Source organism: Pongo abelii, chromosome 11, assembly GCF_028885655.2.
Source record: "Pongo abelii isolate AG06213 chromosome 11, NHGRI_mPonAbe1-v2.0_pri, whole genome shotgun sequence".
Lineage (NCBI taxonomy): Eukaryota > Metazoa > Chordata > Mammalia > Primates > Hominidae > Pongo > Pongo abelii.
The window spans coordinates 144,322,443-144,333,360 of record NC_071996.2 but is presented as its reverse complement, the minus strand read 5'-3'; positions in this window follow the sequence as shown (position 1 = coordinate 144,333,360).

The window sequence follows — 10,918 nt, the reverse complement described above, 5'->3', positions numbered from 1 at the left end:
CTCACATACGGGGGCCTAGAGGTTTGGTTATAGCAGGCCCGGGGCCCTGTTCCAGCACCTGGCAGTACCCCCAGCTGATGGGCCCCAGCGGGGGAGGGACAGCCGGCCTGAGGGAGGTGCCTCCTGGGCCCTACCGTGGGCTCCAGTGCAGACAGGCAGGGTGGGGAGCAGGGACAAGGCTGTCCCCTCCTCTGGCCTCCGCCTACAGGTGGGACTTCTTCCCAGCCCTTTCTGTGGGTGGGGGGTGCACACGGGCAGGCCAGCCCCAGGCGCCCTCAGGACCACACCCGAGGCCTGCCCTTGGGGGAGTGGGGATGGGGCTGGGGCCTCACCTTGCTCAGGACCCAATCCAGGTGCAGCTGCGCTCCTGGCTTTTCTCCTGCAGGACAGAGGGGCCTGGAGTGGCCTGACCCTGCCGTGGGCAGCATGGTGAGGCCTGGCTGAGGTGCCCAACCCCTTTCTGCCGGCTGGGGCTTCCAGGTTCAGTGGTGTGTCTTCCTGTCTGGCATTTCAGAGAAGGGCTCTGCAGATGTGGGGGCTGGGCTGTGAGGACACAGGGACCCTGGGAAAAGGGTGGGGGAAGGGTCCGTGTGGCCACAGGCCACCCGAGGAGGGGCAGGGCCAGGCTCCTGTGGAAGCTATTGTGGGCCCAGGGGTCTCCTTGTCCAGGCGGGAAAGGCTTGGAGCACGAGGCATAGGCCCTTCACCCCTCAGCCAGCCAAAGCCTTGAGGGCTGGTCACCCCCCGACGAGCTCAGTCCCCTCCAAAGGTGCTGCCCAACACTGGGCCTCCCACGCCGCATCCCTCCCCAACTCTGCCCTGGGATCCTCAGACACCCACACACAGGCAAGGGGAGAAGCCAGGGCACCCCTAGGCTTGGCAGAGTGGGGGCTCCCCGCTATATTGTCTTTGCTTGGTCCCTCCAGGGGAACCAGGGGCCTGTGGGTGAAGGAAGCTGACCCTGGAAGGGCCTGGCGACGTCTCTGGACCAGCCTCACCCTGGCTTTGATCTTTGTTCCAGGGCCCAGACTGACCACTCTGTTCCCATACCTGGCTCAAGGTGGGTCGGGGGCCTTCCCAGCCTTCTCAGAGCTAACCCAGAGGAGTGCACAGGACAGGTAGGCAGAGGGTTCAGGGGCCACTTTCCAATGGGGTGAGGCTGAGGGGAGAGTGCTGTGAGCTGAGCAAGGACCCCGCTCCATTTCAGCTCGTCTCCCCCGAGAGCCACAGGGAATGCTGGACCTGCCTGAGCAGGGGGCATATGGGGCTCAGCACAGCACTGTGGGGCCAGGATGGGAAGCCCCTGGTCTCTTCTGCCCCTCTTTGACCTTGAGGACTGGAACCTTGGGGAGCCTTGGGTGAGGTCCCCTCCCAGGAAATCCTGAGCTGAGACATCGCGGGCCCATTTTGAGGTGGCTGTGAGGGGGTACGGGTGAGTGTACTTGGGGTTCCTTCAAGGCCAGGCCCAGCAGGTCACCTGCGGAAGGCCTTGGGCAGGTGCCCCTCCCTGTCCTGGAGCACCATTCTTCCCCATCGCCCCAGAGGACCAGGCCCAGGCAAGGCTGGGAATCATGACTGTTTATTGCCCCATCCCTGTCGGTACCTGACTGAGCCAACCCAGGACCGATGGGGCTCCACAACCAGGTGACCCCGCCTGTGTGGTGTATCCCTGGTGTCTGGGTCCCCGCCAGGAAGCTGCACCACAATGGTGATGGTAGACTTGTTCCTGATCTGATAGTCCTGGAGCTTTTTCTTCGGGTCCAGGCAGTAGTTGGCAAACATCAGAAGGAAATCCATGGTGTCTGAGGCAGAGAGGAGGCGTGTCAGCCTGGGCCTGGCCTCCGAATCCCCGCGGAGCACTGGCTGGGAGAGGGATCCGAGCATACTCCCCAAGAGAGGTGAGGGAGTCAGTGTTTTCTGGGGTCTGTACTCTCAGGTCCTTTCTTGGGTCATTTCACCTGCTGGGGTGAGCTCTGTACCCTGTCAGTTTGCTGGGTTTATACCCACATCCTGTCTGAATTCTGGGGGCAAAGGGAGCATGGAGGAGGGACTCAGAGAAGGCAGAAACCAGGGGCAGGCCCTCCTCGGGCTGGAGGAGCCCTGAGTGCAAGCATGGGGCCTCTTCTTGCCCAGCAAGGACACCGAGGAGGGCTGGCCGCTGCTGAACCCCCAAACCCCCACATCCAGAGACGGAGACGGAGACTCCACCAGGAGTTAGGGAGTCCCACCCTGCCAGTCACAGACCCCAGAGTGAGGAACCCCAGGACCCGCAGCAAAACCCCCAGTCCTCATGTCCACCCCAAGCCCTGGATGGGGACCCAGCCAGCCCCTCCTCATCCTCAGCTCTAGGGGAGACCCGGAGCCCTGCCCAGGACCCCTCATGTGGAGCTGAGCCCACCTCCCTGCTCACCTGCCTTCAGCACAGCCTGGGACACCAACTTCATCAGCCACTCTATGGTCATGTTCTCGAATTGCTCCTCAGAACTGGCCAAATCCAGCACTGTGTCTTTGTCCATGACACCGTGCACCACCAGCTGGTAGATCATCTTCCTCCTGGAGCTGACAACCGGCAGACAGGACTGCCTGCAAATGCAGCTGCTCTGGGGGACCCTCCCGCCCCTCCCTTCCTTCCTCCCCAGGCGCCTCCTCTCTTTCCTCCTCAGGGCCCTCCCCTCCTCCCTCGCCTCCCCTCTCCCCTCTTCCTCCTCTCCCTCCTCCCCAAGCTCCTCCCCTCCTCCCTCCCTGATCCCCTCCCCTTGGGGATTTCTACTTTCCCTGCCTTCCCCAGGCAGCTCTGGCTCCCTGAGAGCTTGGCTGAGAAGGGGCTGCGCCTGCTCAAGCTGCTAGGGCTCTCGGAGGGTGTGTGTGTCCCTGTGCACCTTTGCGTGTGTATGACACATGGGTGTGCGTGTCCCCATGCGGTGAGGATCTGCAGATTCTGTGCGTGTGCATTCCTGTGTTTCCTGTGTCCCTCCGTGCGTGTGTGGCGTGAGCACTTGTCCCTGTGTCTCTGCGTGTGTCCCTCCACGTGTGTGACGTGAGCACGCGTGTCCGTGTCTCCGTCTCTCTGCGTGTGTCCCTCCGCGTGTGTGTGGCGTGAGCGTGCGGGTCCCTGCGTGGTGGGGTCTGAACCCATCTGGATGTGAGCTCTCCTGTCCTAGCTGCCCCCAGTGCAGGTGACTGAGGAGGACGGTGCCGTCTACCTCTGCCCCCCTCGGGAGCAGGTCACGTGAGGAAGGTGGGGGAGAGGCTGGGGACCCCTTCCTCCCTTCCTCCCTCCCTCCCTGCAGATTCCCAGCTGTGCTGCAGAAAGCCTGTCTGGGCAGGATCCTCACCGGGGGCAAAGCCCCTCCTCCCATTGCGGACCCCTCAGCCCTCCACCGCCTATCCGTCCCTCCTCCCATTGCGGACCCCTCAGCCCTCCACCACCTCTCCGTCCCTCCTCCCATTGCGGACCCCTCAGCCCTCCACCGCCTCTCCGTCCCTCCTCCCATTGCGGACCCCTCAGCCCTCCACCGCCTCTCCGTCCCTCCTTCCATTGCGGACCCCTCAGCCCTCCACCGCCTCTCCCTCCATCTCGGATTCTGGTTAAGCCGCGGTGGACAGCTCTATGTGGGCTCAGACACCGCACAGGAGCCTGCTCCTCTGCTGACAATAGTCCCTGGGGAAGGGTGTCACAGCCCTGGGTCCTTGGCCCTGGAAGCTGAGCCTGCAGGACCCGCTCCGTGTTCTGGGCTCCCGTGTCTGCAGATGCTTCCAGAAGCTGACCCTCCTGAAGCTCCTTCTCGAAGCCTTTGCCCCTCCCTGGTGGCACCTCAATCCTCACTCCTCCCCTTCAGCCAATGGCAGACAAAGTCAGGCCACAGAACACAGATCTGTGATGTGCAGATCTTCACCCTGGTCCCAAATCTGCTTTTTCAGAAAGTTTCTGGGTATGTTGTCCGTAGCGGGACTGGAGCTGTGCACCTGGCTCCTTTGCTGCAGGACGCGACATGGAATCTTTTCACCAGACACCCGCAGGGCGGGCGCTCACCAGAAACAAAACCACCACTCGTGCTTGCTGGGCCACGAGGCCAGGGGTCTGCGTCGGCGGCCAGCAGCCTCTTCTGTAAAGGGCCGGTCGGGGAACGTCCTCAGCCTCCTCCTCGGCGAGGCGCCCACGCTGTCAGCGGAGGGTGGAGGTGGCCGCAGACAGTGGAGGATGACGCGGACAAAGGCCAGGCTGAGCTCCCGTGACCCTGTTTACAGAAAGAGGCAGCGGCCCATCTGGTCGTGGTTTGAGACCCCGGCTCTGCGCGTCCCAACCCAGGAGGGGCTGCCTTGGAGGCTGTTCCCGGCTGCCCTGCATGAGCTGTAGTGTTTATGGAAGCGCGGCAAGAATCTTTGGCCAAAGCCGCGGCTCCCCCTTGGCTAGAGGAAGAGGCAGCCGGAGCCCTGCGCGTGTCCCTGACAGCTCGGGCCAGGGAGTGGAGGGAGGGTGGCTGGGCTTCCAGGGCAGAAGCAGCACCCCCGGAGGAGGTGGCCCATGAGGTGCACGGGGGACTTTGGGGTGCGTGGTTCCTCTCGGAGCCAGTGGCCCCTGGTCCCGAGCGAGTGTCTGAGCAGAGGCTCTGGTTCCTGCCGTGGGCGCACTCAATGCCCCGCCCGCTCCTATCCTGAGCAGAGCAGCTGCCCGTGGCGGCGCGGGGCCTCCTGCCGCACCCTCTTCAAGAACCGAGTTTTTGGCGGGGCGCGGTGGCTCACGCCTGTAATCCCAGCACTTTGGGAGGCTGAGGTGGGTGGATCATGAGGTCAGGATATCGAGACCATCCTGGCTAACACGGTGAAACCCCGTCTCTACTAAAAAATACAAAAAATTAGCCGGGCGTGTTGGGCGCCTGCAGTCCCAGCTACTCGGGAGGCTGAGGCAGGAGAATGGCGTGAACCCGGGAGGCGGAGCTTGCAGTGAGCCGAGATCGCGCCACTGCACTCCAGCCTGGGCGACAGAGTGAGACTCTGTCTCAAAAAAAAAAACAAAAACAAAAACAAAAAAAGAACCGAGTTGTGTTGACAGAGCTGGAAGCTTCGCAGTAGTGGACTTCGTTCTTGTAGGACCAAGCCCAGCTTTTCTAAGCAGAGCAGAGCATGGCCGTGATTCTGCTTCATGAGCCAAGGCTTCTTCCAACTGAGTGATATTCCCCACATCAGAGTTCTGGAGCGGCCACAATTCCAGATGGCAGCTGTGAAACTGCCATCCCAGAGGACACACAGGAGGCGGTACCGCGGGAGCACCAGCAGGCGCGGCCTGAAAGAGGTGCTGTTTCAGATGGAGAAGACCCCGTGAGAACAGCCAGGGGCGGTCAGGATGAGGCTGTGCAATCTCATGTCCCCAGAGCCCGGCCACGGCCCAGTCAGCAGGGGCGGCAGGAGCTTCTCCCATCCTGGGCAGAGGGAAGGCAGGGCAGTTCACAGGGACCCAAAGCCAAGACCAAGCCCTTGTAAGGATTTGGGATGGTGGCCAGGCTGGTGGGGGCACCTTCTGAGCTCCTCCCTACGGGACCTGCAGCCTTTTCTTCCCGGGGACACAGCTCCCAGGCGCAGCATTCGTGCTACACTAGAGATCCTGAACCTGTCCCACAACTGGCCATGGCCCCATTTTTAGGAAAACAAAATAAACCCGTTAGTGAAGGGCATCGTGAGATTTGCACAGCGCAGCCCTGGCCTTTCGGGGAGGCTCCCGGTGTGAGGGATTCGAGGGCTGGAGAAAGTGCACATGGTCATGGCCTCCAGGGGCCCGGGCCAGGCAGGGGTCTCAGCCGGTGCCCCAGACCCCTCACGCCTGCTGATGCTGACAGCCGGGGACCCCAGGGACACACTTGCAGGGACACAGCGAAGACTCCACAGTGAGGGAGACAGGCGTGCGGGGAAGCCTGGGTGGTTCCGGGAGGGGCCTCCCGCTTCAAAACCCAGCTCTGGGCTCCTAATTCTGACAGGTCCTGTGAACAGATGCTCTCAGGAAGATTTCAAAGCTAGACTCCAATTCAGATTTCCCTTCCACCCTGAAGCCTGAAAGCTCAGCACGCCACGGAGCAAGCTGACACCTGAAGGGCCAGGGGTGGCACTACTCCTGGTTCAGAGGACACAGTGGCTTCCCGGCCGCCTGCAGGGCATCCAGGTGGGTGGGGAGGACCAGGACTCTCTCTGCCTCCCATTGTGGGAGGCTCTCTACGCGAGACATCTCTCAGTGGTCGCTATTCCAGGTCAGACCCACACAGGGAGCCGGCTCCAACCAGGGGTCCAGAACATCAGGTCCCCCTTCCCTTCCCTCCAGAAGCCTGGTTCCAAGGCCACAGAGAGGGGTCAGAGGGCAGAGTCTGAGCGATGGGGGGTCCAGGCCCACACAGGCAGAAAAATAACCCGGGAGGAGGCAGCGGGGACTTTATGGCCAGGAGCAAACAGGAGGCACCAACACAGGTGATGGCAGCCCCCGGGACCCTGGGCTTCAGGAGTTAGGGCTTTTTGTCTGGCTTCCAGCCTGGGTCAGGAAAGGAGGGGCCATCATGTGCTTCTGAGTTGGCCTGAGTCCCGCTGGCACCTGTCCGCCTGCCCTCTGCTACAGAGGCACCGTGACAAGATGGGTAGAAAAGGCAGCCAGGGAGCTCTGGGCAGCTGAATGCCAGGTGGAGGCTCAGACCCCAGCCCAGCTCCCCATCCCTCAGCCTCCCTGAACTACAGAGGGCTCAGCTATGCCCTCACTGCTGGTGACCCTGAGCACTGGGCTACACTGGTCCCCGGTGGCAGTGGGACCTGCTCTCCATGGGGTGCTCAGGAAATGGACACCTGAGGCCACCTTAGTGTGTCTCTGGGGCAGGAGAGCTTGCATCGGCAGCATTTAGACAGGCTCACTGGGGGATGTCCCAGGGAAGGAAGGACCCCCAAGCCCCCAGGGGTAAGTGTTTCTCCTTTGAATGTGTGTCCAGAATCATGGGCAGCAGTGATGTGCACCTGTTTAACTGCAAGTTCTCAGCAAATTCTATGTCTCTACAGTAGGCCTCCCTTATCCGCAGGTTCGATTTTTGTGGTTTCAATGACTGAGGTCAACTTCAGTCCAAAAATATTTAGAGAAAAACTCCAGAAGTAATCAATTCATACGTTTTAAATTGCAAGCCATCCTGAGTAGCTTGATGAAATCTGTGCATCTCACTCCACCCCGCCCGGGTGTGCACCCTCCCTTTGTCTTGCATATTCGTGCTGCGGACACTCCCGCACCCGAGTCACTTAGGAGCCTCCCAGTTGTCAGATCTGCCGTCGAGGTGTCACAGTGCTTGTGTTCAAGGAACCCTTCTTTTACTTAATAATGGCCCCAAAGCATGAGAGTAGTGATGCTGGCAATTCAGATACACCAAAGAAAAGCTATAAATGCTTCCTTCAAGTGAAAATGTGGAAGCTCTCAATAAGGAGAAGAAAATAATCCTATGCTGAGATAAAGATTAAAGTAAGAATGGAACTTCTATCTGGGAAGCTGTGAACACTATATTATTATTATAATGGTTCTGTTTTATTATTGTTGTTGTCAGTCTCCTACTGTATCCAATTTATAAATTAAAATTGATCATAGGTATGTATATATGGGAAAAAACACAGTGTCTACAGGGTTCAGTACTGTCTGCAGTTTCAGGCATTCACTGTGGGTCTCAGAACGTGTCTCGTGCAGGTAACTGGGGGCTCCTTAGTGTCTACAGGGTTGGGTACTGTCTGCAGTTTCAGGCATCCACTGTGGGTCTCAGAGCACGTCCCCCGCAGGTAACTGGGGGGGCTCCTGCATTGATAGGTTGTGCCATAGTCAACCTTCCATTTCCCTGGGTTCCCCGTCCTTGGAGTCAACCAGCCTCTGAGACAAAATATTCAGGAAAAAAAGCTAACAATACAACAATAAATAATAGAAGTAAAAAACAACACAGTGTACCAACCACATATGTAGCATTTACATTGCACTGGGCATGATAAGTAATCCAGGGGCAATTTAAAGCACAGAGGGCGTGCTTAGGTTATATGCAAACGCAGCACCATTTCATAGGAGGGACTTGAGCATCTCTGGGTTTTGGTGTCCTCAGGGGGTCCTGGAACAAGTGTCCTGTGGATCTGAGGGATGACTGTATACAGAGCATGTAGCACACAAGTTACGGAAAATAACAATACGTGCAACGCCCTTACGCTAAATTCCATGTGGCCATCGACTCTCTCAGGATGCTTCAGTTGGTTTTTGCCAAACTCTTGTGCCATTGGCCAACCTGTGATTTCGAGTGACCCAGGTCCTGACAAAATCAGATGGCCACTGGGAAACTCAGTCACGAGCTGGCTCGGGAGAGGCATCGCTGGTTTCACTGGGAAACTCGGTCACGAGCTGGCTCGGCAGAGGCGTCACTGGCTTCACTGGGAAACTCAGTCACGAGCTGGCTCGGCAGAGGCGTTGCTGGCTTCACTGGGAAACTCAGTCACGAGCTGGCTCGGCAGAAGCGTTGCTGGCTTCACTGGGAAACTCAGTCACGAGCTGGCTCGGGAGAGGCGTCGCTGGCTTCACTGGGAAACTCAGTCACAGGCTGCCTCAGCAGAGGCGTCGCTGGCTTCACTGGGAAACTCAGTCACGAGCTGGCTCAGCAGAGGCGTTGCTGGCTTCACTGGGAAACTCAGTCACGAGCTGCCTCGGCAGAGGTGTCACTGGCTTCACTGGGAAACTCAGTCATGAGCTGCCTCGGGAGAGGTGTCGCTGGCTTCACTGGCCAGTGCAGTCTCTGGTTGCCATTTTCTTTGACATTAACCATGTGTGTCAGGACAGCACTCACTCGCCAATGATGTTGTCACCTGAGCAGCTCCTCTTTCAAACGTGGGAAGGATATTTCCTCCATGTTTTGTGCCACTGACCATGAGAAGCCTACAGACCTGGCATGTGTTCACCTTCATTCTGTTTTAGGACACAGCCCCCATCCCTTCCTGAAGTCACAGTCCACAAAGAGAAAATCTACAGAGCAGGAGGTCACGCCCTGGTCTGCAGCACCTGTGGGTTTCCAGATGCCTGGGGGCCTCACCTGTACCACCAGGGTGGAGAGAGGTGGGCAGTGCCTGCCTGCAGCATTTCTACCATATGGCGGCAAGAGACATAAGCGACCCCCGAAAACAGTTGTAAAAAATCACTAGGAAGTCTTGAGTTTAGGTAATTATTACCTTAATATGATTTATTTAAGTGTAAATTTCTGTAATTTGTTCACAGTGGCTGTGTTTAATGACTGGCCTTCCACATCCTTGAACGTTGAGCAGTGGACCCCTTGAGTGGGTGGGACAGGGAAGACCCTCTGCTTCCTAGAGAGGGCGAGGAGCGGATTTACTGTGTCTTTCATTCACTCTTGCACAGGGGTTTGCTCCTGGGGCGCCTACGGGTGAGGAGCTGTAGAGTGGAGCTGCCCCACGCTAGGCCACCTGTGGCCATCCCACATGCAGGCCCACGTCGGTTAGATGTTCCAGCCCCCCAGGGGAAAGCTCTTGGGCTCAGTTTTGGGCCACAGCTCTGAAGGGGACAAGCTGTTCTGGAGGCCAGGGTAGGGTGGAATCAGCCACCAGCATGGCACCCATGAGGGGCGACGCTCAGGACAGTGGCCCGAGACCCTGCTGTCTGCCTTCAGCATGTGGAAGGCCCCTCCACTGTCAACCCGGGTGGAGCCATGCAGGAAATGGGGCTCCGTGCCTTCCTGAGTGCCCACCAGAACTTGGAGTGGGTTGGATGGTAGGGTCAGTGCTCCTCTGTCCAGGTCGGGGTTCCGCCCGGTCCCAGTGTGTCTCTGGGCAGGGTCGTCAGGACCACCATGTGCCCTGGAGTCCAGAACTTTCTGAGGCTGGCCTGTCCCTCCTCATGGTCCAGCCCTCACCCTGACCTGTTTTCCTGGTCTGCAGAGACCTTCCTGTCCTCATGTCCACTCTCTGTCTGCCATTGCTTGGAGAAGGTAGGCTCCATCCTCATGTGAACAGCGGACAGTGCATGAGGGGAGAGCCCTGGGGACCCCATCCTGCTCTGCCCAGCCTCCCCACCAAACACCCTTTGTTCTGCCTCTGGTTCTGCTGGGCTGGAGCTCCTTGGATGGGAGTCTGGCCTGGGACTGGCCCTAGACAGCTTCAGGATAGAAGGCCTTCCGCTCTGGGGGCTGCAAAGGTCCCTGAAGGCAACCTCCAGGCTGGCAGGGTAGTGGGTGCTGAGGACAGACCTGGGGAAGTGGCTAGGGCTGGGGGTGAGCCAGTGGTGGGGGCCAGGAAGCAAGGTCAGGCTCAGGCTGGAGACACAGGTGGCAGCTGCTTCACCAAGGCAGGATGCTGTGAGGGAAGAGGGTGATCATTATTCCTAAAGAAACAACCACTAGATTTAGAAAATCTCCACCGGGAGGGAAGCCCTAAGCTCTGTACTTTGTATTAAAAAACGGTGTTTGTGAAATCCAAGATATTATATAACATCTTCTATGCAGGAATAATTCCTGCATTTTATGGTGAGGGGTTCAGTGACTTTTGAGAGGTCACACAGCGGTCACCAGCAGCGTGGCCTGGGCTGAGGGGACCTGGACCCCCTCAGTGCCTGGCCCAGACTCCCCTATCTGAGTGTGGGCTGCTCAGCACCCTGAGCTGAGCTGAAGGGGTGGCCTGCCCCTCCGCACCTGTGGGTATTTCTAGTCGGGTGGGACGAGAGACTGAGAAAAGAAATAAGACACAGAGACAAAGTACACAGAAACAACAGTGGGTCCAGGGGACCGGCGCTCAGCATACCAAGGACCTGCACTGGCACCGGCCTCTGAGTTCCCTCAGTTTTTATTGATTATTATTTTCATTATTTCAGCAAAAAGGAATGTAGTAGGAGAGCAGGGTGATAATAAGGAGAAGGTCAGCAAAAAACATGTGAGCA